This window comes from Hippocampus bargibanti, linkage group LG08 (genome assembly GCF_051943395.1).
Source record: "Hippocampus bargibanti isolate YZ-2025 linkage group LG08, ASM5194339v1, whole genome shotgun sequence".
NCBI lineage: Eukaryota > Metazoa > Chordata > Actinopteri > Syngnathiformes > Syngnathidae > Hippocampus > Hippocampus bargibanti.
In genome coordinates, this window is record NC_142741.1 from 1,529,003 (window position 1) to 1,552,972 (window position 23,970).

The 23,970-nt window shown below is 38.3% G+C and overlaps 1 long non-coding RNA gene across 1 annotated transcript in view; it reads left to right on the forward strand.

The window, feature by feature from the left end:
* The window catches only part of LOC148894248 (uncharacterized), a 96,660-nt gene that overhangs the window by 20,004 nt on the left and 52,686 nt on the right, over nt 1-23,970 (forward strand). The window contains exon 3 of the long non-coding RNA XR_016115906.1: nt 22,414-22,576. This is a non-coding gene — a long non-coding RNA (uncharacterized LOC148894248). The remainder of the gene's footprint in view (nt 1-22,413; nt 22,577-23,970) is intronic.

Sequence of the window (23,970 nt, forward strand, 5' to 3'; positions counted from 1 at the left end):
GCGCTGAATATTCAGGAAGTCTTGTTTTTGAGTTGGTGACGATTCCTGATGTGACGTCACGGAGGGAACGCCCCTGACCGAGAAAGCGACACACAATGCATTTTGCGGTATTTTTTTTTTGGTCTGAAAACTTATATTGATCCGTGTTGATGGCGACATTAGAAGGAAAACACATAAATAACGCGATGGTGAATAGTTGTGTGTTGCACCAAGACTACTATTTGATACTAGTTGACTCAAATTCCCAACAGACAAATCAGCCCATTTCCAATGGAGCTTGTGCGCCATTGTAGTCCAGATGGCTCAAATTGATACGGAAGGACTTCTTTAATCGATTCCAAACATTTTTTTCCCTCTATTTGAATCATATTCATAACTGGATGAGTAACAAGAAAGCATCTTCTCCCAATCTGAAGCCATTGTTTTGATTCTCGAGCAAGGCAAGACGTCTTAGCGTGACATCACGAACAAGGGGGCGGGGCCTTCTGAAACTCGCCACTTCCGGGTTCAATTTAAGGTAGTTTTTGGACACTTGAACTCATTTTTATTGGTGTTTTGCATTTGACTAAAAATATCATCCTGTGTGTTTTGGCTATTTTAGATGCTATAAAACGTTTTTCTGATGTCAGTTAGGAAACAAAAAAGTGGTGTCGGTTGTCCTTTAAGCACTTTCTGTATCCTCTTTGTTACACGCAGCAGATTCTAGAATAATCCCAACCAGGAGGTCAATATTTGAAGAAATCAGAAAACGTGAGATTGTAAATCAGTTTCCCTTATGTGGGTTGTTGTGTTTCGACGGGTAGCGGCGGTTCCTCGCTGCCACGCTGGAGATGTTGTCGAGTTAGCCCTAAGCCGATTTCTCCCCACGCAGGAGCTCCCCTTCACCAGCATTCACCTAAATCTGTCACACAGATTTGACACCGTGTCACTTGGAGTGCGCTCACAATTGACATGAAATGTAATGTGCAATATTGTGCACATTTACAGCCTGCACTCCCCTTTACAGCTGAGCTCTTTTTTTTCTCTCTTCAAATTCTCCATTTTGTGTGTATTTCTCCCTTCCTTTTTTAAGAAGAAATATAACTTGAATATGTTTTCAAATCACATCTGAAAACCCACCTATTTAAAATCGCAATCTCTGTATAATTTTATCTCCTTTTTCTATTTATACTTTAATCTATGAATTTATTTATGGGGCTATTTCGTGATTGTAAAGCGTCCTTGAGAGCTTTGAGAGGTGCTTTTAAAACACATTTATTATTTTTATTATTATTATTGTTCTTGTGCTTGTTCTTCTTTGAAAGGCGCTTATAAAATAAATGTATTATTCTTATTCTTTTTCTCATTTTTATTCTTATTCTTATTCTCCTCCTTCTTCTATCAAGCTAGCTATCTTTCAAAGGATTAATTATAATACCATAGCGCATTTATTATACATAACATGAGGTATATTTTGTGTAGTTTTAAGGTTTAGAAAATTAGAAAGTAGAAAATGATGTTTTATGGGGACCTGGGAACAGATTCTTCTCATTTTAATGGTTTCCTATAGGAAATTAATTTTTGGGATACACACTTTTCACCTTACACACTCCGAGTGTCTGGGAACCAATTAAGTTCGTAAGCCAAGGTATCACTGTACTTTAAAAATGATGATATAATGAACCCACAGATTAATTTGGACGATTGTCATGCTACGATATGTCAACATGTTGCGTAAATTAAACCTGATTTTCTACAGTGGATAAGATATCATGGGAAAATGATTGTATGGATCACGGAAGCTACTGAGTGCAAAATATAGCGTTCCCCCGCAACTCAAAAAGGAAACTGACAAATAACGCAGAAGCTTGCTTATTTTCAGGTGTTTCCACATTCCATCCGGGATAAATCATAATTAGTAAACTTTGCTATCGACAGCGGTGACAGCTTTCCTCGTGTAATGTAGAAAAATGGCAACGAAGCGTCCGTGAGGGATGTAGCGTCTCTGTCCTTCCAGAGGAGGCCCTCCCAGCCTTTGATTTAATTCTCTCCTCGGCGCTATTAAAAAAGGGCTTTCCGCACCCCCTCACGCCATTGCGCCTCGTTGTCATCAGTGGCACAAAATCATTCGTCATTGCTGCTTGTAGGTAGCGCCTAGCTACGGCCTTTCGCAGTGGATAGTTTTCCATTATTGATTATATGTGTGTGTGTGTGTGTGAGAGTGAAGCAGAGGGAAATACAGTGATCCCTCGGTTTACGAACTTTTTAGTTTACGAACTTTACATTTATGAAAATCTCACCTTGGCATACGAACTTTATCTTGGCATACAAACTTTTTTTTTTTGTACACGGAGCTGCCTCAATGAGTGATGTGTCGTTCACGAACGAGCATATTCTTCTAACAACAAAATGGCAACCGACTGTTTTTGTCTTCTATTCCCCATACAACTTATCCTGTGACTGTAAAGTGACCTTGAGAGTTTTGAAAGGCACTTATCAGTGAAAGTTATTATTATTATTATTATTATTATTATTATTATTGTTGTTTTTTTATTATATTATTGTATTTCATGTATCTATCCATTTGTTATTATTTTCTTTATAGAGTGCTATCTGATTCAAAAAATCATGCCACAACATGTATTTCATTTATTATTATTATTATTATTATTATTATTGTCATTATTGGCATTATTATTTTTATTAATATTGTTTTATTATTATTGTTTTATTATTATGGTTTTCATTTGTTATTCTTATTATTTTCTCGATAGAGTGCTATCTGATTCCCAAAAAATCATGCCACTTATATTTCATTTATTATTATTATTATTATTGTTTTATTATTATTATCGTTTTATTATTACTATTATTGTTTTATGATCATTATCATTATTTATTATTTATTTATTATTTATTATTTATTATTATTATGATTTTCATATATCTATCCATTTGTTATTATTTTCTTGGTAGAGTACTATCTGATTCCCCCCCCAAAAAATCATGTATTTATGATTTCTTTATTTTTGTCGGTGTTCACCTCGAACGCTGAACCCGCTTGAATTTCGTGCAGTCAAGCGAAGTGTCCGTGGGTGAATGTCAGCGTCCTGCTTTGTTGTTTAATTTATTTTCTTTTCAAAGTGAAGGGAGGTGCGCTTGCTGTGAGAGCTTGTCATTGATGTGCTTATAGTTAGTCCGCGCACCCGCTGCGCCGCTCTGCACTAGAAACACCTTCCTTTCACCTCCGTTTCCTCCGCTTGCTACATTTGCCCGTCGCCGTCGAGACCACACGGTCAGTTTGCCGCAATTTTCGTTCATTTTTAAAAAAAAAATATTATTTTTTTGCCGCCTGCGTCATATTGAAGAGATTTACCAACGCGACATCAGTGGGTCTGCAACCTGCGGCTCCCGAGCATTATTAGGGTCTTTGATATTTCTCTCGAGGTCTTTAGAAAATAAATGTTGTTTTCAAATATCATTTAAAAATGATACGATTATTATTAGATTGGATTGGATTCACCTTTATTAGTCTCGCGGTGGAGAAATGTACATTTCACGGCAGCAAAATTATAAAAGGAGATGATGTGCTTGTAACATGAATAGACATCCTTTTTTTCGTTGCTCAAATAATAATAATAATAATAATAATAATAATAATAATAATAATAATAAAAATAATAAATGAAATACATGTTGTGGCATGATTTTTTTGGAATCAGATAGCATTATATAAATAAAATAATAAGAATAAGAAATGGATAGATACATGAAAAAAAATAAAATAAAAAATAATAATAATAATAATAATAATAATAATAAACAGATACACACGTAAACACACAATAGTCATGCAATAATTCGAGAATTCCGTTCTACGTCATATTTTCAATTCCCGAATAAATTCAATAAATTTGTAAATGGCAGTGAATGAGTTAAAGTTTGTCGGACGTGAATAATTTCCCGACACAACTCTTTTTTTTTCTTCAGACACTGCGTCTATTCAGTGTCTGAAACTCTTGACAAAAAGTTTACATGACATTACAATACAATAGAAAATGTATGATACATAGAATAAGGTATATTGTTTGTAGTTTTAAGGCTTATTTAGTTGAAAATTATATTTTATGGGGACCTGGGAACGGATTATTCTCATTTTAAAGGTTTCCTATGGGAAATTAATTTTTGGGATACACACTTTTTGCCTTACACACTCTGTCTGGGTACCAATTAAGTTCGTAAGCTATAAAGATTTTTTTTTTTAATTAAGGAAGTACCTAAATTGCCAAACCAACGTTCGTGTGGCAATTTGCATACTTGGCACGACAGCCAATCAGAAGCCTGTTTTGTGCTTCGGACCATACCGTGACTGTAAAGTGTACTTGAGAGTTTTGAAAGCCGCTTAGAAAGAGGAGTCCACAATTTGCTTGTAGCTTTTGCTTTATTCAATAAAACAAACGTTTGATTTGAAAAAAACATTTTTTTTCTTGAAGAAGTTGTCGGCCAGCCGTGCCGAGACGTTTTGAAAGTTGTACGCCTGACGTAAAAGTTGTACGCCACGGGCTTCCGTGCAGACGCTATTTCGGACACTGTACTTTGCGACAATGTTTTTTTTTTTTGCGATTAGTCGTCTTATTGTATTTGAAGTTGTGAAAAATGGGGCAGGCAACTTTATGACCGGGCAGGCAACTTTTCAGAGTTGTCTCCCTTGTTTTCCGCTAACTTTTCGTCACGAGTTTCAGACACTGTACGTTTAGCATCGATTAATTTCTGTTCTTATTGAGAAAACCTGAAAAAATAAACTTCTAATTCCCCCCACCCTCTTTTATTTTGAAGCCCCGCGCTTAACACACCGACGCCTCACGTGCGGTTTATCGCCGCCGCATCGATGTTAAAAAAAAAAAGTGCGCCGGGCCTCTGAGGGGCTAGCTTGAAGCTCTCCGCCGGCTTTGTACAGGATGAAGAAGTCATAATCCTCAAACAGACTTCAATTCCACCCCAAAATCTTTCTTGATCCCGAATCCACTCATTTTTCTTCAAACAAGCGCGGCTGCAAATCGACCATTTCAATCTGCAACCGGCGTCGCCGCCACGTGCGCGCTCACGGCGTCGGCGGGAATAGCGCCAGTGGCCCGGGTTGCGTTTTCCCGACGTTATCGCTTGAAAGCTTGGATGAATATTGTGTTTGTTCTGCGCTTTGGCGTCTGGCGGAAGGTACGAACGAGTGTATTTGATAGTGTGTTTTTCATTGGCGGCGACAGAGCGTGTTTGTCTTGCCGTTTGTTTGTCGGCTTCCTATTAAAACTAAAAAGCGCATATCAGAGGAATATTGCCACTGCCAAAAAAAAGTGAATCCGCAGCGTGGAAGCAATTTAGTCCTCCGCGTGGTTTTTTTTTCCCCTTTTTTTTTCTGTTTACTCTCCACTCTCATTGCTCGCATTTCATATATTCCTGTCGCTATATTGCTTTTCTCATCCAAACGGACCGCGTGATCACGTCTTTAATTCGTGATTTAAAAACAAAGCAACATTGGCGACAATAGTGCGATGATTATGAAGTTTTTAACAATCTGTAAGAGAAATTTGGTGGATATTAAAAAGTCGCCACATTTCTGCTTAAATGCCACACTGACATATATATTCGAGAGGTTTTTGTAATATTGATCTATCTCGCTATCTTGCTATCTAGCTAGCGAACTATCTATCTATCTAGCTAGCTATCTATCAGAAATCTATTGAGCTAGCTCTCTATCGAGCTAGCTATCTATCGAGCTTGCTATCTTTCAAGCTATCTATCGTATACATGTACCTATCTATCTATTGAGCGCTCTATCTATCTATCGAGCTAGCTAGCTATCGAGCTAGCTATCTTTCGAGCTATCTACAGTATGCCTCTATCTATCAATCTATTGATCTCTCTATCTATTGAGCTAGATAGCTATCAAGCTATCTATCTATCAAGCTAGCTATCTTTCGAGCTATGTACAGTATACATCTATCTATCCATCTATCTATCTATCTATCTATCTATCTATCTATCTATCTATCTATCTATCTATCTATCTATCTATCTATCTATCTATCTATCTATCTATCTATCTATCTATCGAGCTATCTATCGAGCTATCTATCTATCTATCGAGCTATCTATCGAGCTATCTATCTATCTATCGAGCTAGCTATCTTTCAAGCTATCTACAGTATACATCTATCTATCTATTGATCTCTCTATCTATCGGGCTAGCTATCTATCGACCTAGCTATCTTTCGAGCTATCTACAGTATGCATCTATCTATCAATCTATTTAGCTCTCTATCGAGCTAGCAATCGAGCTAACGAATGAGCTAGTTAGCTTCTATCTAGCTATCTTGCTATCTTGCTAGCTATCAACTAGCTAGCTTGCTCACAACTATCTAGCTATAAAATAAATATCTCCAAATAAATATCTGAAATCAATATCTAAGATAACTATCCAAAACAAAGAGCTAAAATATACAAGTGTGAGCGACCACAATAAATACTGGTACTTTCCTTTCCTTTTTTCCTTTCCACTTGATCATTTTTCCTGTAAAATCCACATCACCTTGAAATGAAATTCAATTTTTTGCATGTCAACCTTTTCCTGTACATTTATGATTTGCGACTGTATTAACACAACACGCAGAATGAGAATTTCTAACCAAAAGAAACTCATAAGTGACAATTAATACCATAAGTAGCGGCTATGGATCCACCTGCGGATGACAAAATCAATACAAAAGCAATATCAGGATTTGCTGGTCATTAGTAGGTTTGCAGAACAAACACACTTTGCACATCCACAACATTGAGTGGCTGGGGAAATAAAAAGGTACTTACATTAGTATTGACCTTGTTACCGCTCCTGTAGCTGTTTGCTCTTTGCGCGCACATACACACACACACACACACAAAATACACACACAATACGCATACAATACTCATGCATATACACGTTCACACACACACAACACACGCACAAACGCACACACACACATATATACACAGACACCTATACACACATACACACATCTATACACACAGTACACACACCCGCACAGACACACACCTAAACACAAAATACACATGCAATAATAGTAATAATAATAATACCTTTCTTTTTAAAGCGCCTTTCAAAACTCTCAAGGTCACTTTACGGTCACAGGATAAGTTTTTCTGTGGGTGAGCAGCGGCAGCCACTCAACCCGGAAGTAACTCAAACATATACACATGCACGTTCACACACATACACACACACACACACACACACGCGCAGCCTTTAAAATGAAAAACTTGTGAGGACCGACCAAAAAGTCCTCATTTGTCAGAAATATCGTCACTTCGTATGAAAGGCGCTTATAAATGAAATGTATTATTATTATTATTATTATTATTATTGTTATTATTATGGTATACAATCAGAGTGGTCCTCACAAAAATAGCCATACAAACCCACACGCAATTAGCATTTAAAATGAAAAAGCTTGTGAGGACCGACCAAAATGTCCTCACTTCTCTGAAATGTCCTCACTATGTAGGGTAGAAAAATCATAGTGGTCCTCACAAAAGTAGCCATACAAACCCACACACACACACACAAGTAGCATTTAAAATGAAAAACTTGTGAGGACCGACCAAAAAGTCGTCACTTCTCAGAAATGTCCTCACTATGTAGGATATAAAATCATAGTGGTCCTCACAAAAGTAGCCATACAAACCCACACACACACACACACACACACGCAGGCCCGTTCACATCCATTGTTTTTTTTTTTGTTTTTTTTACCCCGCTCCTCACCAGTAGTAAAGGCAGGTTTACAGATTGAAATAGTCATTAGCAACGCATGAGCAAACATTTTACTAATGTCTCTTTAAAGACGTCGCGTTTTGCCTGACAAACATTTACAATACAATACAATTAAAAAAAGTGAATCAGTGTGGCAAACGGCGGTCTATCCCTGCGAGCGCAAGAATCCCTCGTTATATATGAAAAAATAAATAAAAGAGATCCAAGGCGTGTAAACAAGGCGCTTCCCCTGGCTGATTAACATACGATTGTAATTCATCATATGGCGCGCAGCTGCTGACATCTCGCCGTCGCGTTCGTTCCGTGTCGCTACATGCCTCGGCTTCCGCCGCCGCGATTCTTAACAAACACATTTGCAAGCTGTTGCCGCAGCGGACCAAAGTATTCGCTGGTGGGGGTGTAAAGCAGGTGTTGCGGGTGATGAGCTAGATCATACCTGTGATTCACGTGGAACTACTACAATCTTACCGTGTGAATTCAGAATTCGTACATAAACCTACACGTGAGTCCTATATGCCCCCAACCCCCAAAAAAAAAAGTTTCACCTCCGCACAAAATGGCCCCCTCGCATCTGCCGTCCATTTCAATTTACACTATCCTAGCTATCTAGCTATTTATCTAGCTATCTAACTATTTCGCTATCTATCTAGCTATCTAACTATCTATCTATCTAGCTAGCTATAGCGATCTATCTATCTATCTATCTATCTATCTATCTATCTATCTATCTATCTATCTATCTATCTATCTATCTATCTATCTATCTATCTATCTATCTATCTATCTATCTATCTATCTATCTAGCTAGCTAGCTAGCTAGCCAGCAATCTAACTAGCTCTCTAGCTAGCTAGCAATCTATCTAGCTATCTACCTAGCTAGCAATCAATCTAGTGATCTATCTAGCTATCTGTCTATCTAGCTCTCTGTCTATCTAGCTCTCTGTCTATCTAACTATCTAGCTATCTGTCTAGCTAGCTAGCTAGCTAGCAATCTATGTAGCTATCTAACTATCTAGCTAGCTATCTAGATAGCTATCTGTCTATCCAGCTATCTAGCTAGTGATCTATCTAGCTAGCTGTCTATCTAGCTATCTAGCTCGCAATCAATCTAGCAATCAATCTAGCTATCTGTCTATCTAGCTATCTAGCTAGCCATCTAGCTATGTAGCTATCTAGCTATCAGTGGATGGTGGGGTAAACCAGGTGTTGCGGGTGATGAGCTAGATCATACCTCTGATTCACGTGGAACTACTAGAATCTTACCATGTGAATTCATAAATATTCATAAATAACCTTATGGTGAGTCTTATATGCCGCCGGCCCCCCATAATGGCCCCCCTCACATCTTCCGTTTAATGACTTCTCCTTCAGTCAAGTTGCGTATCGTATATCGAAGCTCCTTATGATGGTGTGCGGCGGCGAGGGGGCGATGGGCGATGTTGGGGGTGGTCCCGCGGGGACCTCCCGAAAGCCTTGTTGTTTCTTGTCGCCGATGAGATTGAACCGGGGCGGTTGTGGTTCGCATTCATGCTTGAAAGACGTCAAGACTCCCTTGCCATTGACTACAACCCCTGAACATTACTCTGGTCTCTTCTCTTTTCATGCATTTCTCTTTGTAGACTCACTTAAAGTCTCCTGCCCACCCAAGGGACATCGGGGGGGGGGGTCATGTAGACGGTTGAGTATTTTGAAGCAACTCCTTGAGCCACCCCCCTCACCCGAATCGCCATCATCTTTTGAATGAATCAAAATCATTATTTTGAAGTACATTTAAAGGACAACCGACGCCACCGGACAAGTTGTGTCCATTATTTGTAAAATGGCTTCAAATGACTTCTACTGAGCGTATCTTATCAAGATTCCACGGCATATAGCTATATTTCATGTTTTAAGACTCGCGCTGAATATTCTGGAAGTCTGTTTTTTTTTAGTCGGTGACGGGTCCGTACGTGACGTCACGGAAGGAACGCCCCTGACCGAGAAAGCGACACACGATGCATTTTGGGTACTTTGTTTGGTCTGAAAACTTCATGTTGATCCCGAAATTAGAAGGAAAAAAGATAAATAAGGCAATGGTGAATCGTTATGTGTTGCACCAAGACTACTATTTGATAGTAGTTGACACAAATTCCCAGCAGGCAAATCAGCCCATTTCCAACAGAGCTTGGGCGCCATCCTGTGAATTTTCTGGGACGCTACATTGGAGTCCGGATGGCTGGAATTGATACAGCAGGACTTCTTGAATGGATTGCAAACATTTATGCTTTCCTCTTCAGAACTATTCGAATCATATTCATAACTGGATGAGTAATAAGAAAGCATCTTCTCTGAATCTGAAGCCATTGTTTTGATTCTCGAGCAAGGCAGGACGTCCTAGCGTGACGTCACGAACAAGGGGGCGGGACCTTCTGAAACTTGCCATCTCCGAGGTTATTTTGAAGTAGTTTTGGGACATTTTAACTCATTTTTATTGGTGTTTTGCATTTGACAAAAAATATCAGCCTGCGTGTTTTGGGTCTTTTAGATGCTTTAAAATGTTTTTTCTGGTGTCAGTTAGGAAACAAAAAAATGGTGTCGGTTGTCCTTTAACTCATTGACTGCCAGACAATGTACAAAAATGTGTCCACTCCATGGATCTTTTGACTTAAATTATAAAAACAAAATATTTCTGGGTGGAAAAAAAGACATTACTTATTCGTTTATTCAATTGAAATACTGCCCCCGCGTGGAAGTTTTTGGGATTTGCCACCCCGGGGTACACATTTTTTACAAGGAGATTTCTTTTTTTTTTTTTTTTTTTTGCCGTGAACTAAACACGCATGACAGCAATGAGGGAATTTGAAGCATTAATTACTCACTAACCTTTTCAGAAGAGATATTTGGACACATAATGTGGAAAATGAAAACATCCAGTGACCAATAAGTATCCACTCACATCAGCATAGTATTCAGAAAAAAAAGCCCTAAAAACATGTCACGGAGATCCTCTCCTATTTATCCGAAAATAGCCACTTAGCTTTTGAGTGACACTAATTTTTACGACACGACGGACGGCGTGGAAGCGCTCGCCCCCCCCCCCCCCCCCCCCCCACCCCATCTACGCCTCCTTGTGTCTTTGTCAGAAAATTACAAGAGACAAGAGTTTGGGATGTCCCCAGTGTGCAAATTCCTTAATTCTGTCAGATTGGGCCATTTGATCTGACGTCGCCCGACATTACGGCCTGCCAAAAAAAGAAGGGACCTGTCATGTTAGTTATGGTTGGGGGGGGACGGCGATCCGCCTGCCTTGCGAACTGTCATCTCCTCCGATTGTACAAGTCAACACAAATAAAAGCCAGGAAGCCAAAACGGGCTCCTCGTGGCCATTTTTTGGTATTATTCAAACCTCCCAGATGACATGATATGAAAAAATGAGCCTGCGTCTCGTCGGGTGCCCATTAGTGAGATAGCACATTACCCCCCCCCCCCACCCCCATTTTTCCCTCCACATTGAATCTCCTCCCCGTAACGTGGCAGCAGATGCCGACTCACTCACTTTTATGGGCTGTCATAGTCTTTAAAATGCAAGACGGGGGTGTGACGTATCGCTGTCAGTGCTTTTTACCTCCCTGACAGCTGCTTTCACCGGATCGCTCTTTAAAAGGCTTTGCTAGGAAACAGACAGCTAAATCCAAACCCATATAACTTAGGAATTAACTCTTTTTTTTCTGATAAAAAGACGAGAGTCGAAGGTTTCTAACGCTGTATTGCATGTTCATGTAGTCCCAAAACTGAATATTCTGGGGCCCCTGCAATTTGAGTGACAATGACAAAAACCCTGGCACTGGAGTGGACACATTTTTGCACATGTCTGGCAGTGAATGAGTTAAGATTGGACATTCGGATAAGGTGACTCAAGTAGAAATAAATAAATAAATGAATAAATACATGAATAAATACATACGGAAATACATACAGGAAAAAAATTAATGAATAAATACATGAATAAATACATGAATAAATACATGAATAAATACATAAATAAATACATGAATAAACACATACGAAAATACATACAGAAATACATACAGAAAAAAAAATGAATAAATACATACATACAGAAATACATACAGAAATATACATACATACATAAATACATACAGAAATAAATACATGAATAAATACATACATACATACATACATACATACATACATACATACATACATACATACATACACGCACATATACATACATACATACATACATACATACATACATACATACATACGTACGTACGTACATACATACATATATACATACATAAATATATATAAAATTTGTGGGTCCGGGGATTCGAGTGACAATGACAACAACCCTGGCACTCACTGGAGTAGACACATTTTTTTGCACATTGTCTGGCAGTGAATGAGTTAAAATTCCTTCAGCCCTCGTTGCCGCTGCCGAATTGAGTTCCTTTTTTTCACCAGTGATGAATGAAACTTTTGAAAGACATTTGAATGTTTTTTTTTTGTTCCCCAACCGTATTATTTTTATTGCTTTATTAAAAAGAACGTCCTGTTAAGTAAAACCTCCCACATAAAATGTCACATTGGTTATTTTTCTTTTCTCTTTTCTTCTCAAACGTCCCCGGATGTATTTTTTTTTTCTTCCGTTGTCTAAATGCCAGACACACGCAGGGGCAGCATCCGTTGGAGTTAACAGTGCAGCACTTTTTGTCTTACCCTAGCACAAATCATTAATCACGCGGGCGGCCATTTTCATCGTCCTGGCCTGGCTTTCATTACTGGGCCTAATTAAACAGTTCTGTGAACTGGAATCAGCGATTCCTCTCTTCCAGATTATCATTAATTACACCCCAAAGTGCTCAGAGATGTTGGACTCAATTATGTCGTGCTCAACCCCCGACGGTGGCATGATTCATTGTTAGAAGCGCTCCACCTCCGTCGCCAACCGTCTCTGGTTATCGCCCACCGTCACTTTTGGTAAATTGGGCCGTGCCAGACAACAAACAAAGAATTATTTCATGCTTTTTATTTGTATTTTTTTGCATGACCAACATACAGTGATAACTGGGTTTACGAACTTTTCGGTTTATGAACGTTAAATTTATGACATTTTTACCTTGGCATGAAAACTATTTTTCGTGATACACACGGAGCTGCCACAATGAGTGATGTGTCGTTCTCCGAAAAGAAAATGACAATACACATTTGGACTCGTTTCAACTTTGATAGTTCAAAGGCAGAGTGTAGCCTGCAAGGTTAAAATTCCCATCAATCAGTCTCCACAAATAACCCGCACAAGCCATCAGAATCATCTTTATTGCCAAGTATGTAGAACAGGTCGAACACGCTGCACTAGTATTATCAGCAAAAAAATTACAAAGAGGCACTATACAATTCTATTTGGAAATCTGTACACTTGATGCTAAAAAAAACCCAGCTATACAGAACACAATTGATGAGGAACTAGGTAAAATTATGGCAGACACCTACAAGGTATCGGTTCTCGTCTAGTGTTTAATGCTGATGAAAGCGGCCACTCCATTCCATTAAGCCATCAACGACCATAACAAAGGTGAATAAAACCACTTTATTATACAGTACTGTTTATTTCTATTAATTATAATACCATAGCACATTTATTATACGTAAAATAACATCTATTTTGTGTAGTTTTAACGCTTAGAAAGTAGAAAATTATGTTTTATGGGGACCTGGGAACAGATTATTCTCATTTTAATGGTTTCCTATGGTAAATTAATTTTTGGGATGCACACTTTTCGCCTTACACACTGTCTGGGAACCAATTAAGTTTGTAAGCCAATGTATCACTGTATTTGAGAGGACCAAACCAATTACGGCAGACCCCGATGCACGGCAACGCGCGGTTTCGGAGTATAGAGACTGCGACACAAGTCGCGTTTTTATTACCCTGCCCGGCGCATACCTCCACATTGTGATCTGACTGATTATACCTCATCCTCAATATTCCAAAGTTGTCATGCTTATAAGCGTCAAATTGGAAATGGGACTCAATATCATGTCGGCGGTATGCGCCGGAGGGGGAGAGTACACGGATTGCGCGGTCTTGGAGGTATCAATTGAGACTTTGATTCCAGCGTCCGCTTTTCATCATGTTTGTGTATGACAAGTAGGCAATGTGAATATTACTTCCGGAGACGGATTGTGGCTTGCGCCCATGAGATTATTGCTCGTCTTTTTTTATTTTATTTTGTTTATTTATTTATTTTCCTGAGGGTCAGAAAATGAAGACGATATTTGGATTCAAGGGGGAAGAAGTAGCGGTATAAGCTAACGCCTTAGCCTTTTTGGTGCAATTTCTTTGCCGTTGGTTTTAATATATATGAAAATCAGCTTTTTATGCATGTGTCTTTTCTATTATAAACTGCAGTGATTTTTTTTATGTTTATATTTATTTTTGTATTTTTTTCGGTAGAATTTTCACATGATTTTGTGATCAAGAACAACTTAGAGATTTTTTTTACATTTATTTTAATCATTTATTTTCCTGAGGGTCACACAATGAAGAAAATATTTAGATTCAAGGGGAAGAAGTAGCGATGTAAGCTAGCAAAGTGTTTTAAAATGTTTTTAATTATTTTTGTATTTTTTTTAGTAGAATTTCCACATGATCTTGTGATCAAGAACAACTTTGATAATTTTTTTTATTTATTTTATTTGTTTATTTTCGTGAGGGTCAGACAACGAACACGATATTTGGATGCAAGGGGGAATAATAATAATAATAATAATAATAATAATAATAATAACAGTAGCGGTATAAGCTAGCGCCTTAGCCTTTTTTTGCACAATTTCTTTGCCCGTGATTTTAATATATATGAAAATCAGCTTTTTGTGCATGTGCCTTTTCTCATATAAACTGCGGTGATTTTTTTAAAATGTTTTTAATTATTTTTGTAATTTTTTTAGTAGAATTTCCACATGATCTTGTGATCAAGAACAACTTTGAGCATTTTTTTTATTTATTTTATTTATTTATTTTCGTGAGGGTCAGACAACGAAGATGATATTTGGATGCAAGGGGGAATAATAATAATAATAATAATAATAATAATAATAATAACAGTAGCGGTATAAGCTAGCGCCTTAGCCTTTTTTTGCACAATTTCTTTGCCCGTGATTTTAATATATATGAAAATCAGCTTTTTGTGCATGTGCCTTTTCTCATATAAACTGCGTGATTTTTTAAAAATGTTTTTAATTATTTTTGTAATTTTTTTTGTAGAATTTCCACATGATCTTGTGATCAAGAACACCTTTGAGCATTTTTTTTAATTTATTTTATTTATTTATTTTCGTGAGGGTCAGACAACGAAGACGATATTTGGATGCAAGGGGGAATAATAATAATAATAATAATAAATAATAATAATAATAATAATAATAATAATAATAATAACAGTAGCGGTATAAGCTAGCGCCTTAGCCTTTTTTTGCACAATTTCTTTGCCCGTGATTTTAATATATATGAAAATCAGCTTTTTGTGCATGTACCTTTTCTCATATAAACTGCGGTGATTTTTTTTTAAATGTTTTTAATTATTTTTGTATTTTTTTTTGTAGAATTTCCACATGATCTTGTGATCAAGAGCAAATTTGAGATTTTTTTTCAATTTAATTTAATTTTTTTATTTAGTTATTTTCGGCTCACTACCATTATTATTATTTTTTTTACTCTGTACGTAAAACTGCGGTCAGTACACGAAAAGGAGAATGCAAGAGGTGAAAAAAAAAAGGACTTTCAGGATCCTTTTTTGGTTAACACAGCAGCAACTCATTGAAAAATGTAATACGCTGCCTTCCAAGTCACAGGTCAGCCGGCAATCTGAATTTTAAAAGGATTGTGAATAAGATTGTGTTTTATTTTGAAAATGAACTACGTGGCCTCTATCACAAATCCAATATCTGTCTTAATCTTCCGGGTTCTTGAAGTCCACGGCTCCGGAACAAGGCCTTTTGACTTGTCAACTTAATAAGGAAATCACTTGTTTTCTCATCTATCCTGCCAAGGAACGGACATAGCGGGAAAGGTTTTTCTTTTTTTTTTTTTGGGGGGGGGGGGGGGAGCGGGGGTTATTTCCCAAGTCAATGTTGAAGCGTATGATTTTTGTACGGTAGTGTTTTGTGAGTGCAAAGGAATAAAGTGGGCCCTGTAGTCAAGTGGTAGTGTGCTTCCATTCGAAACAGACGACTCAGGGTTCTTTGTACTGATAGTTAATTCTTTCATGTGATTTCACACCACCGTAGAACGACAAACAAGTCTAAAAATATAGATATTATTTAAACATAAACATCTAGACTTTACATCCATGAAATAAAATATATGGAGGAAAAAAAATCGTACAAACCACTTTGCCAGCTTTCCGTCCGAAATGGAAGTTTTGATCTTCGTCCTTTTTATCTTTTCCTTGCTAAACAGTACAGCCATAAATCATGTCCATTCTCGCCGTCTTCTCAGTGAAAATGAAACTTAAAGGACAACCGACGTCACTTTTTTGTTCCCTAACTGACATCAAAAAAACGTTTTATAGCATCTAAAATACCCAAAACACGCAGTATGATATTTTTATTCAAATGTAAAACAACAATAAAAATGACTTCAAGTGTCCAAAATCTGCAAAAAAATTGAGCTGCGAATTGGGCATTTTCAGAAAGTCCCGCCCCCAGTTCGTGACGTCACGCCAAGACGTCTTGCATTGCTGGAGAATCACAACAATGGCTTCAGATTTGGAGAATATGCTTTCTTGTTACACATCCAGTTATGAATAGGATTCAAATAGTTCTGAAGAGGAAAGCATACATGTTTGCAATCAATTAAAGAATTTATTCCGTGCCATTTTGAGGCAACATTGGGAAATCTATCACCAAAAAAGAGGCAGAAAATGGCGGCCGAGCTCCTGTGAGGAATTTATCAGCCCGTTTCCACAAGCTGATAAATTCCTTATATGGAGCTTGGTCGCCCTCTTCTGGCTCTTTTTGGTGCAACGTGACGTTTTCAGATCAAACAAGCACAGCAAAATACATTGACGTGATGGAAGGACAATGTGTCCTTTTTTTTCGGTCAGGGGCGTTCCTTTAGTGGCGTCACGTACGGACTCGTCACCAACTCAAAAACAAGACTTCCGGAATATTCAGCGCCAGTCTTAAAAGGTAAAATATCGCTATATGCGGTGGAATCGTATTAAAATACGCTCAGTAGAAGTCATTTGAAGCCATTTTACAAATAATGGACACAACTTGTCCAGAGACGTCGGTTGTCCTTTAAGTAACAAAGCGCGGAACGAGTCAATTCCCAGAGGATAAATAATCTACGCATGCGAATATGGTCCCGCCAAGACATTCGCTATCTATCAGGTTGCTAACGTGCTCCTAAACAGAACAGACGGAATAGAAAATAGCACATCATTTCCAAGCCTGTTTTTCCAAAGGTCATCCGGGTCAACTGACCTGTGACCAAAAAGGTCAATGCTCCGGAAAAAAAATGCAGAGATAGGGAATGTGATTTTTTTTTCCCCTTTTATCCTTTATAACAACTGCTAAATTCGGCAAGCGTAAGCAAATATGCTAGCATGAATGCTAGCCTTTTGTCCGCGAGCATTCCGCCTCCCACCCTTTAGAGATAGAAATTTCTGCCGTACACCCCCTGCTGATTGTTGAGAAGGTAAAGAAGCAATGGCGGCATGTCGGGGAGGTTTAATTTAAAGTGTGTTTCTCACTAGGCTGCTCACAACACTTAATTAAACGCCGGCGTTTTTTTTTTTTTTTTAGTTTTGGCAATGACAAATGCCGGCGCGCCGCTGCCGTGACTGAGCGCCTTTTGTAATTTCTCTCGTGTGCAGCGAATGGCCACATCCAGGTCAACAAAGTGTAGAATTAAAGAACTAAATAAGATTTCGACATGGAAAGGGGTGGAAACGGGGGGGGGTGAAGGGGGGCGTTGGGACGGGTGGGCGGAGTCATTTATTTTGTCTGTAATCAGTCTACATTTTCATTTTTTATTTTATTTTTTTTTTGGCGTGGATTTATGAGCGTCTGCGTCGGTGGTTTTCAACCCCCCCCCACCCCCAAAAACCCCCCATTGCCTTTCACACTGACTTTTCCTTAGGCACTTGTCCGCTTGATGGAGGTTTCAACATTTTACAGAAGATATCATGAATAAAAAGGTATCGGGGGGCCACCCGCGCTGAATATGACGACTTTATAACGGATGTGGATCTTGTGCGTGACGATTGAGTTGGTTCGGGCAAATGGGGTCACGGGGGGGGGGGCATTTTGGACAATGTGCATGTCACATTGGTACTTTTGTTCAATTGTTAAGAATTTGACTATCCTATTGGATTGGATGTACCTTTATTCGTCTCGCTTTGGAAAAATTTACATTTCACAGCAGCAAAGTTATGAAAAGAAGAGGAAAGGAAAGAAAGAAGTAGAAAAACAAAATACAGGTTCTGCTGGAAAGGCAGCCACCATTTTTAAAGCACAACCGACGCCTCCGGACAAGTTGTGTCCATAATTTGTAAAATTACTTCAAATGACTTCTAGCTCGCGCTGAATATTCAGGAAGTCTTGTTTTTGAGTTGGTAACGGTTCCTGACGTGACGTCACGGAGGGAACGCCCCTGACTGAGAAAGCGACACACAATGCATTTTGGGTACTTTGTTTGGTCTGAAAACTTTGTGTCGATGGCGAAATTAGAAGGAAAACACATAAATAACGCCATGGTGAATCATTGTGTTTTGCACCAAGACTACTATTTGATACTAGTTGAGACAAATTCCCAGCAGACAAATCAGCCCATTTCCAACGGAGTTTGTGCGCCATCTTGTGCATTTTCTGAGCGCTACATTGGTGTCCAGACGGCTCGAATTGATACGGAAGGACTTCTTGAATGGATTCCAAACATTTATGCTTTCCTCTTCAGAACTATTTGAATCAATATTGATAACTGGATGAGTAACCAGAAAGCATTTTCTCCCAATCTGAACTCTCTGAAGCCATTGTTTTGATTCTGGAGCAAGGCAGTTTGTGAAGGAGTATCCTGGCGTGACGTCACGAACAAAGGGGGCGGGACTTTCTGAACCTACCCAGTTCCGAACTCATTTTGTGGCATTTTTGGCACACTTAAAGTCATTTTTATTGGTGTTTTGCATTTGACTGAAAATATCAGCCTGCGTGTTTTGGGTATTTTAGATGCTATAAAACGTTTTTCTGATGTCAGTTAGGTGTCGGTTGTCCTTTTAAGGGTTAGTTAAGTAATTCACTGCCATTCCGGAATTCATTTGGGAATTGAAAATATGGAGCGTAGCGCACCATTCCCAAATTTATTTTACTTTTTCTTGCCCGGGGTTAGCCGATAAAGCTCTGGTCAGACCTCTGGCAATGTCAACCCGCCCGCCCCCGCAAGGGGAAGCATTTGCTTTTTGTACTGTTACCCCCATTTCAAGGTCAGATAACTCCAGACTCATATAATTTAGGAATTTGACGAAAAATATCAGCCTACGTGTTTTGGATGCTATATAACGTTTTTCCGATGTCAATTAGGAAACAAAAAAAAAACAGTGTTGGTTGTCCTTTAACACACGCAACTGGGTTCTTGCGGGCAACAAGATGGACACCTCTTGCTATATAAGTGCTGCGCACAAAAAAAAAAAAAAAGCGCAAGGCTCAGTCCAGTCAAGAAAGTGACAAGCAGTGACTAATAGCTTTGTTCCAATATGGGGCAGTGGGGCGTCAGGGGGGGGGGGGGGGGGGATCCAATTCATGCCAAACAGGCCTTATTTTTGTTTCGGTAATGGCGCACGTTTCACGAGATTAAAAGTCGAAGTCGAGGGTCGCCCGCCGTCCGCTTTTACCTGATGCTGTTATGAAAAGGCGCCATTAATACGAGCGGGAAATAACCATGCCAGATGCCTGCCAGGCATCGACGGGAGCTGGAGCATTACATTCAATAATGTAGTACACTCATTTTTATTATTATTATTATTTTTTTGAAAGATCTCAATGTGCCTTTTTGATGATCAAAGCCAACTGTATTTATTTTTTATTTGTATTATTTTTTTACCTTATAAGTGAATCTGTTTGTGCGATTTTTATCGCCGTGCGGTGCTGCTCTTTGAAAAATAATAATACTAATAATCCTACTACTACTACTACTACTACTACTAATAATAATAATAATAATAATACGTTTGATTTATAAGCACCTTTAACTAATGCTTCATTTCGAAATAATATTAGTTTTAGGACTACATTAACATTCATTTCAACGTAAGAAACCTTAGACGCTGTTTATAGTTAATTCCTAAGTTATATGGGTCTGGAGTTATCTGACCTTGAAATGGGGGTGGCTGTACAAAAATACAATCTAATACTTATTTCAAAATGTAACGGTAGCATAAAAAAAAACACTGGCGATAAAGTCAAGTACAGTCGGAAGTCGAATAAATCAGGAGGGCGATTGTATGAAATCAACATTTATTGTGAATATTTCTTGATTTATTTATCTAGCTAGCTAGCTATTTGCTATCTATTTGCTTTTTGTCTGGTTAGCTATAGCCTAGTGTCCTTGAGAGCTTTGAAAGGCGCTTCAAATGAAATTTATTATTATTATTATCTATTAGACATATGGCGATTGAGCTATCTATTGATTGATTGGTATTGATTTTGATATGTATTTGCTAACTAGCTATCTAACTGGCTACCTAACTAGTTATCTATTTGCTATTTATCCAGCCAGCTATCTATTAGTTATCCATTAGCCAGTTAGCTAACTTTCCATCTATTTGAGTTATTCCAGGTTGAGTGAACGCTGGCGCGTGTGGCTGCCGCTGCTCACCCAATGCTTGAGAGTTTTGAAAGGCGCTTATAAATCAAATGTATTATTATTAGTATTATTATTATTTATATTTATTGGCTAGTGAATAGATAGCAAATAGATAGCTAGCTAGGTAGCCGGCTAGCTAGTTAGATAGCGAATAGATCTCAAATAGATAGCTAGCTAGGTAGCCGGCTAGCTAGTTAGATTGTGAATAGATAGCAAATAGATAGCTAGCTAGGTAGCCGGCTAGCTAGTTAGATCGTGAATAGATAGCAAATAGATCGCAAATAAATAGCAAACATGAATCAATCAATCAAATAAAAATGAACAACCAATACAATTCTACAAGAGCCTGTGCTTCTTGTCTTGGGGGAGCCCCACCAAATGATACACGATTGTCGGCGCGCCGCTATTTGATGCACGCTATTAGCTTTGTATTTAAACATGATCATGTAATTGAATCACCAATTGATTTATCGAAGCGAATTCCAGCGTCCCGCCGGCGTATTCATCGCTTGTAAAGAAATCAATTTGGTGTATTTTATGAGCTGTTGTGTGATCAACTCATAATGATGAGAATGAATCAACTTTAATAGGAATTCAAACAGCCACGTCGGGCTAATTTGTCACTTTGTGAGCGTTGAACACATGGCACTAAAAATCATTATTATTATTTTTTTGTAGAAGTCTACGCATTACATTTCATAATGTTACATTTTGATTATTATTTTTTGCCGTCAAATTTACTCAGAATTAACTCATTCACTGCCAGACAACATAAAAACTAATCTACTAGCTTAATGCTAAAGTGCAATGTGAAAAGCTTTTGGTAGGCTAACAAAACTAGCATCTATTTTTCTTTTATAATAAAGCATGCCACACACCGTTTGACTACAAGTGGTGGCCATATGAAATTGGTCGAAAAGGTCTATGAAGAAATACTCGACTATCAAAATTGTTTCCTCTTGTCATGGTTTTGTTTGCTACTTTGGACTTTTTTGTTCTGATGCCTTTTTTGTTTGCGATTTTGTTTCCTGTCGACTTTATGTCATACTAGTGATGGGAATTCCGGCTCTCTTTTCAGAGAGCCGATTCTTTTAGCTCCGCTCACTGGAAAGATCCGGCTCTTATGACTCCCAAATGGCTCCTCAGTTTATTTTTCTTTGTTTTTTTTTTGTTTCGCTTAAATTAACTAACTACCAAAAATCATGTAAAATTATGTGAAAACCGAATTACTCATGTAAAAAATACACTGTATCAAATATTTTAATTTTCCCATTTCCGGCTCCTTGTTCGTTCACTTCAGAGATCCGGCTCTAAGAACCGACTTGTTCGCGAATGACACATCACTATATCATCCACTGTGAAATACAGCCCACTCCTCCTTCGGAAGGGACTTCCGCCGCAACTTGTTTTTATGTGTTCAATAAAATCTCCGTTTACAAAAGGAGGAGCAATAAACCTATTTTCACTTCTTTTTTTTCCCGCTCCGAGTAAACACCGCGACGCTTTGCACTCCGGAGAGCCATTTAAGTACTTCATTAGTGGCCCCTATGTCATGTCTTTAAAGTATTGATCTCGGCAGTCAATGGAAAAATAACAACCTCGGTTATAAAGTACTTGTCCGTGGCGATAGGCAACATAAATTATTTAAAAAGGGCAGATTCACACTGGCCGCGCAGCCATCAATCATCAGATATAGCCCTGGCAACAACAAAAAAAATGTCTCTTCTCTCTATTCTATCAGCCAAGATGGCCGTGAGGAGGCTTCGTGACCCCCGATGTCACTCACATTGTTGCCGTCGCCTTTGAAGGGATCCATCGGCCGCTCCGCCCCGGAATGGGATGGCGAAATAGATTTCCCCGCCGCGAGCGACCACCTGGCTCGCTTCAATTGCTCTCAAGAAAAGGTGCGTGGAGTTTTGCCCCAAACAATAGATTTATGATTTTATTTTTATTTATTTAGTTTATTTTATCCAACGGGTAAATCCAAGTGTAACTGCAGTCGCGGCTTTTTCATTGCATTTTCTATGAACTAATTCACTGCCAGACAAAGTGGTAAAAATGTTTCCACTCCAGTGCCAGGGTTTTTGTCATTTTCACCCAAATTGCAGGAGCCACTGATTATTGCGTTTTAGGACTACATAAACATTCAATTCACTGTAAGAAATCTTCGACTCTCTTGTTTCATCAGAAAAAAAAATAGTTAATTCCTAAGTTATATGAATCTGGAGTTATCTGTGCTTGAAATGGGGGCGGCTGTACACAATACAATATATACATGTCGATTTATAGTATATAGCGCTTTAACAACAGCTGAAGCTGGAAGAAAGCACTAACATGGAAAAAAGGCAAATGCTGCCCCCTGCTGGAAGAGAAAAAAAGGTGCCAGAGGTCTGACCAGCGCTTTATCGGCACCTTAGACACTCTAAATACTCACTTCAGCATGAGAAACCTTCTTTCATCAGAACAAAAATTGTAAATTGCTAAGTCATGTGTGTCTGGAGTTATCTGAGCTTGAAATGGGGGCAGCTGTACATAATACAATACAATACATAACGATTGATTTATATAGCACTTTAACGAACTAACTTTAACGAAAAGGTCTATAAACAAATACTAGACTCTCAAAATTACTACATTTAACTCATTCACTGCCAAATGATGTGCAAACATGTCCACTCCAGTGCCAGGGTTTTTGTCATTTTCACTCAAATTGCAAGAGCCACAGAATATTGAGTTTTAGGACTACATAAATATTCACTTCAGGATGAGAAACCTTCTTTCATCAGAAAAAAAAAATCGTTAATTGCTAAGTTATATGTGTCTGGAGTTATCTCAACTTGAAATGGGGGTAGCTGTACAAACAGCTAAACAGAACACAATTGATGTGGAACAAGGTAAAATGATGGCAGAGAAAGCACCTCCAAGGGATAATTCCTCGAGATGGTGAAAGAAGAAGTTTATGTTCCTCATCAAGTGTTTAAACCGGCCACTCCATTCCATCAAGCCATCAACGACCATCACAAAGTGAAATAAAACGACTTAATTATACAGGACAGTTTATTTCTGTAATTATAAAACCATAGCACATTCATTTTACATCGAATAAGGTATATTTTGTGTAGTTTTAAGACTTTAGAAAGTAGAAAATTATGTTTTATGGGGACCTGGGAACGGATTATTCTCATTTTAATGGTTTCCTATGGGAAATACATTTTTGGGATACACACTTTTCACCTTACACACTCTTTCTGGGGAACCAATTAAGTTCGTAAGCCAAGGTATTACTGTACATAATATT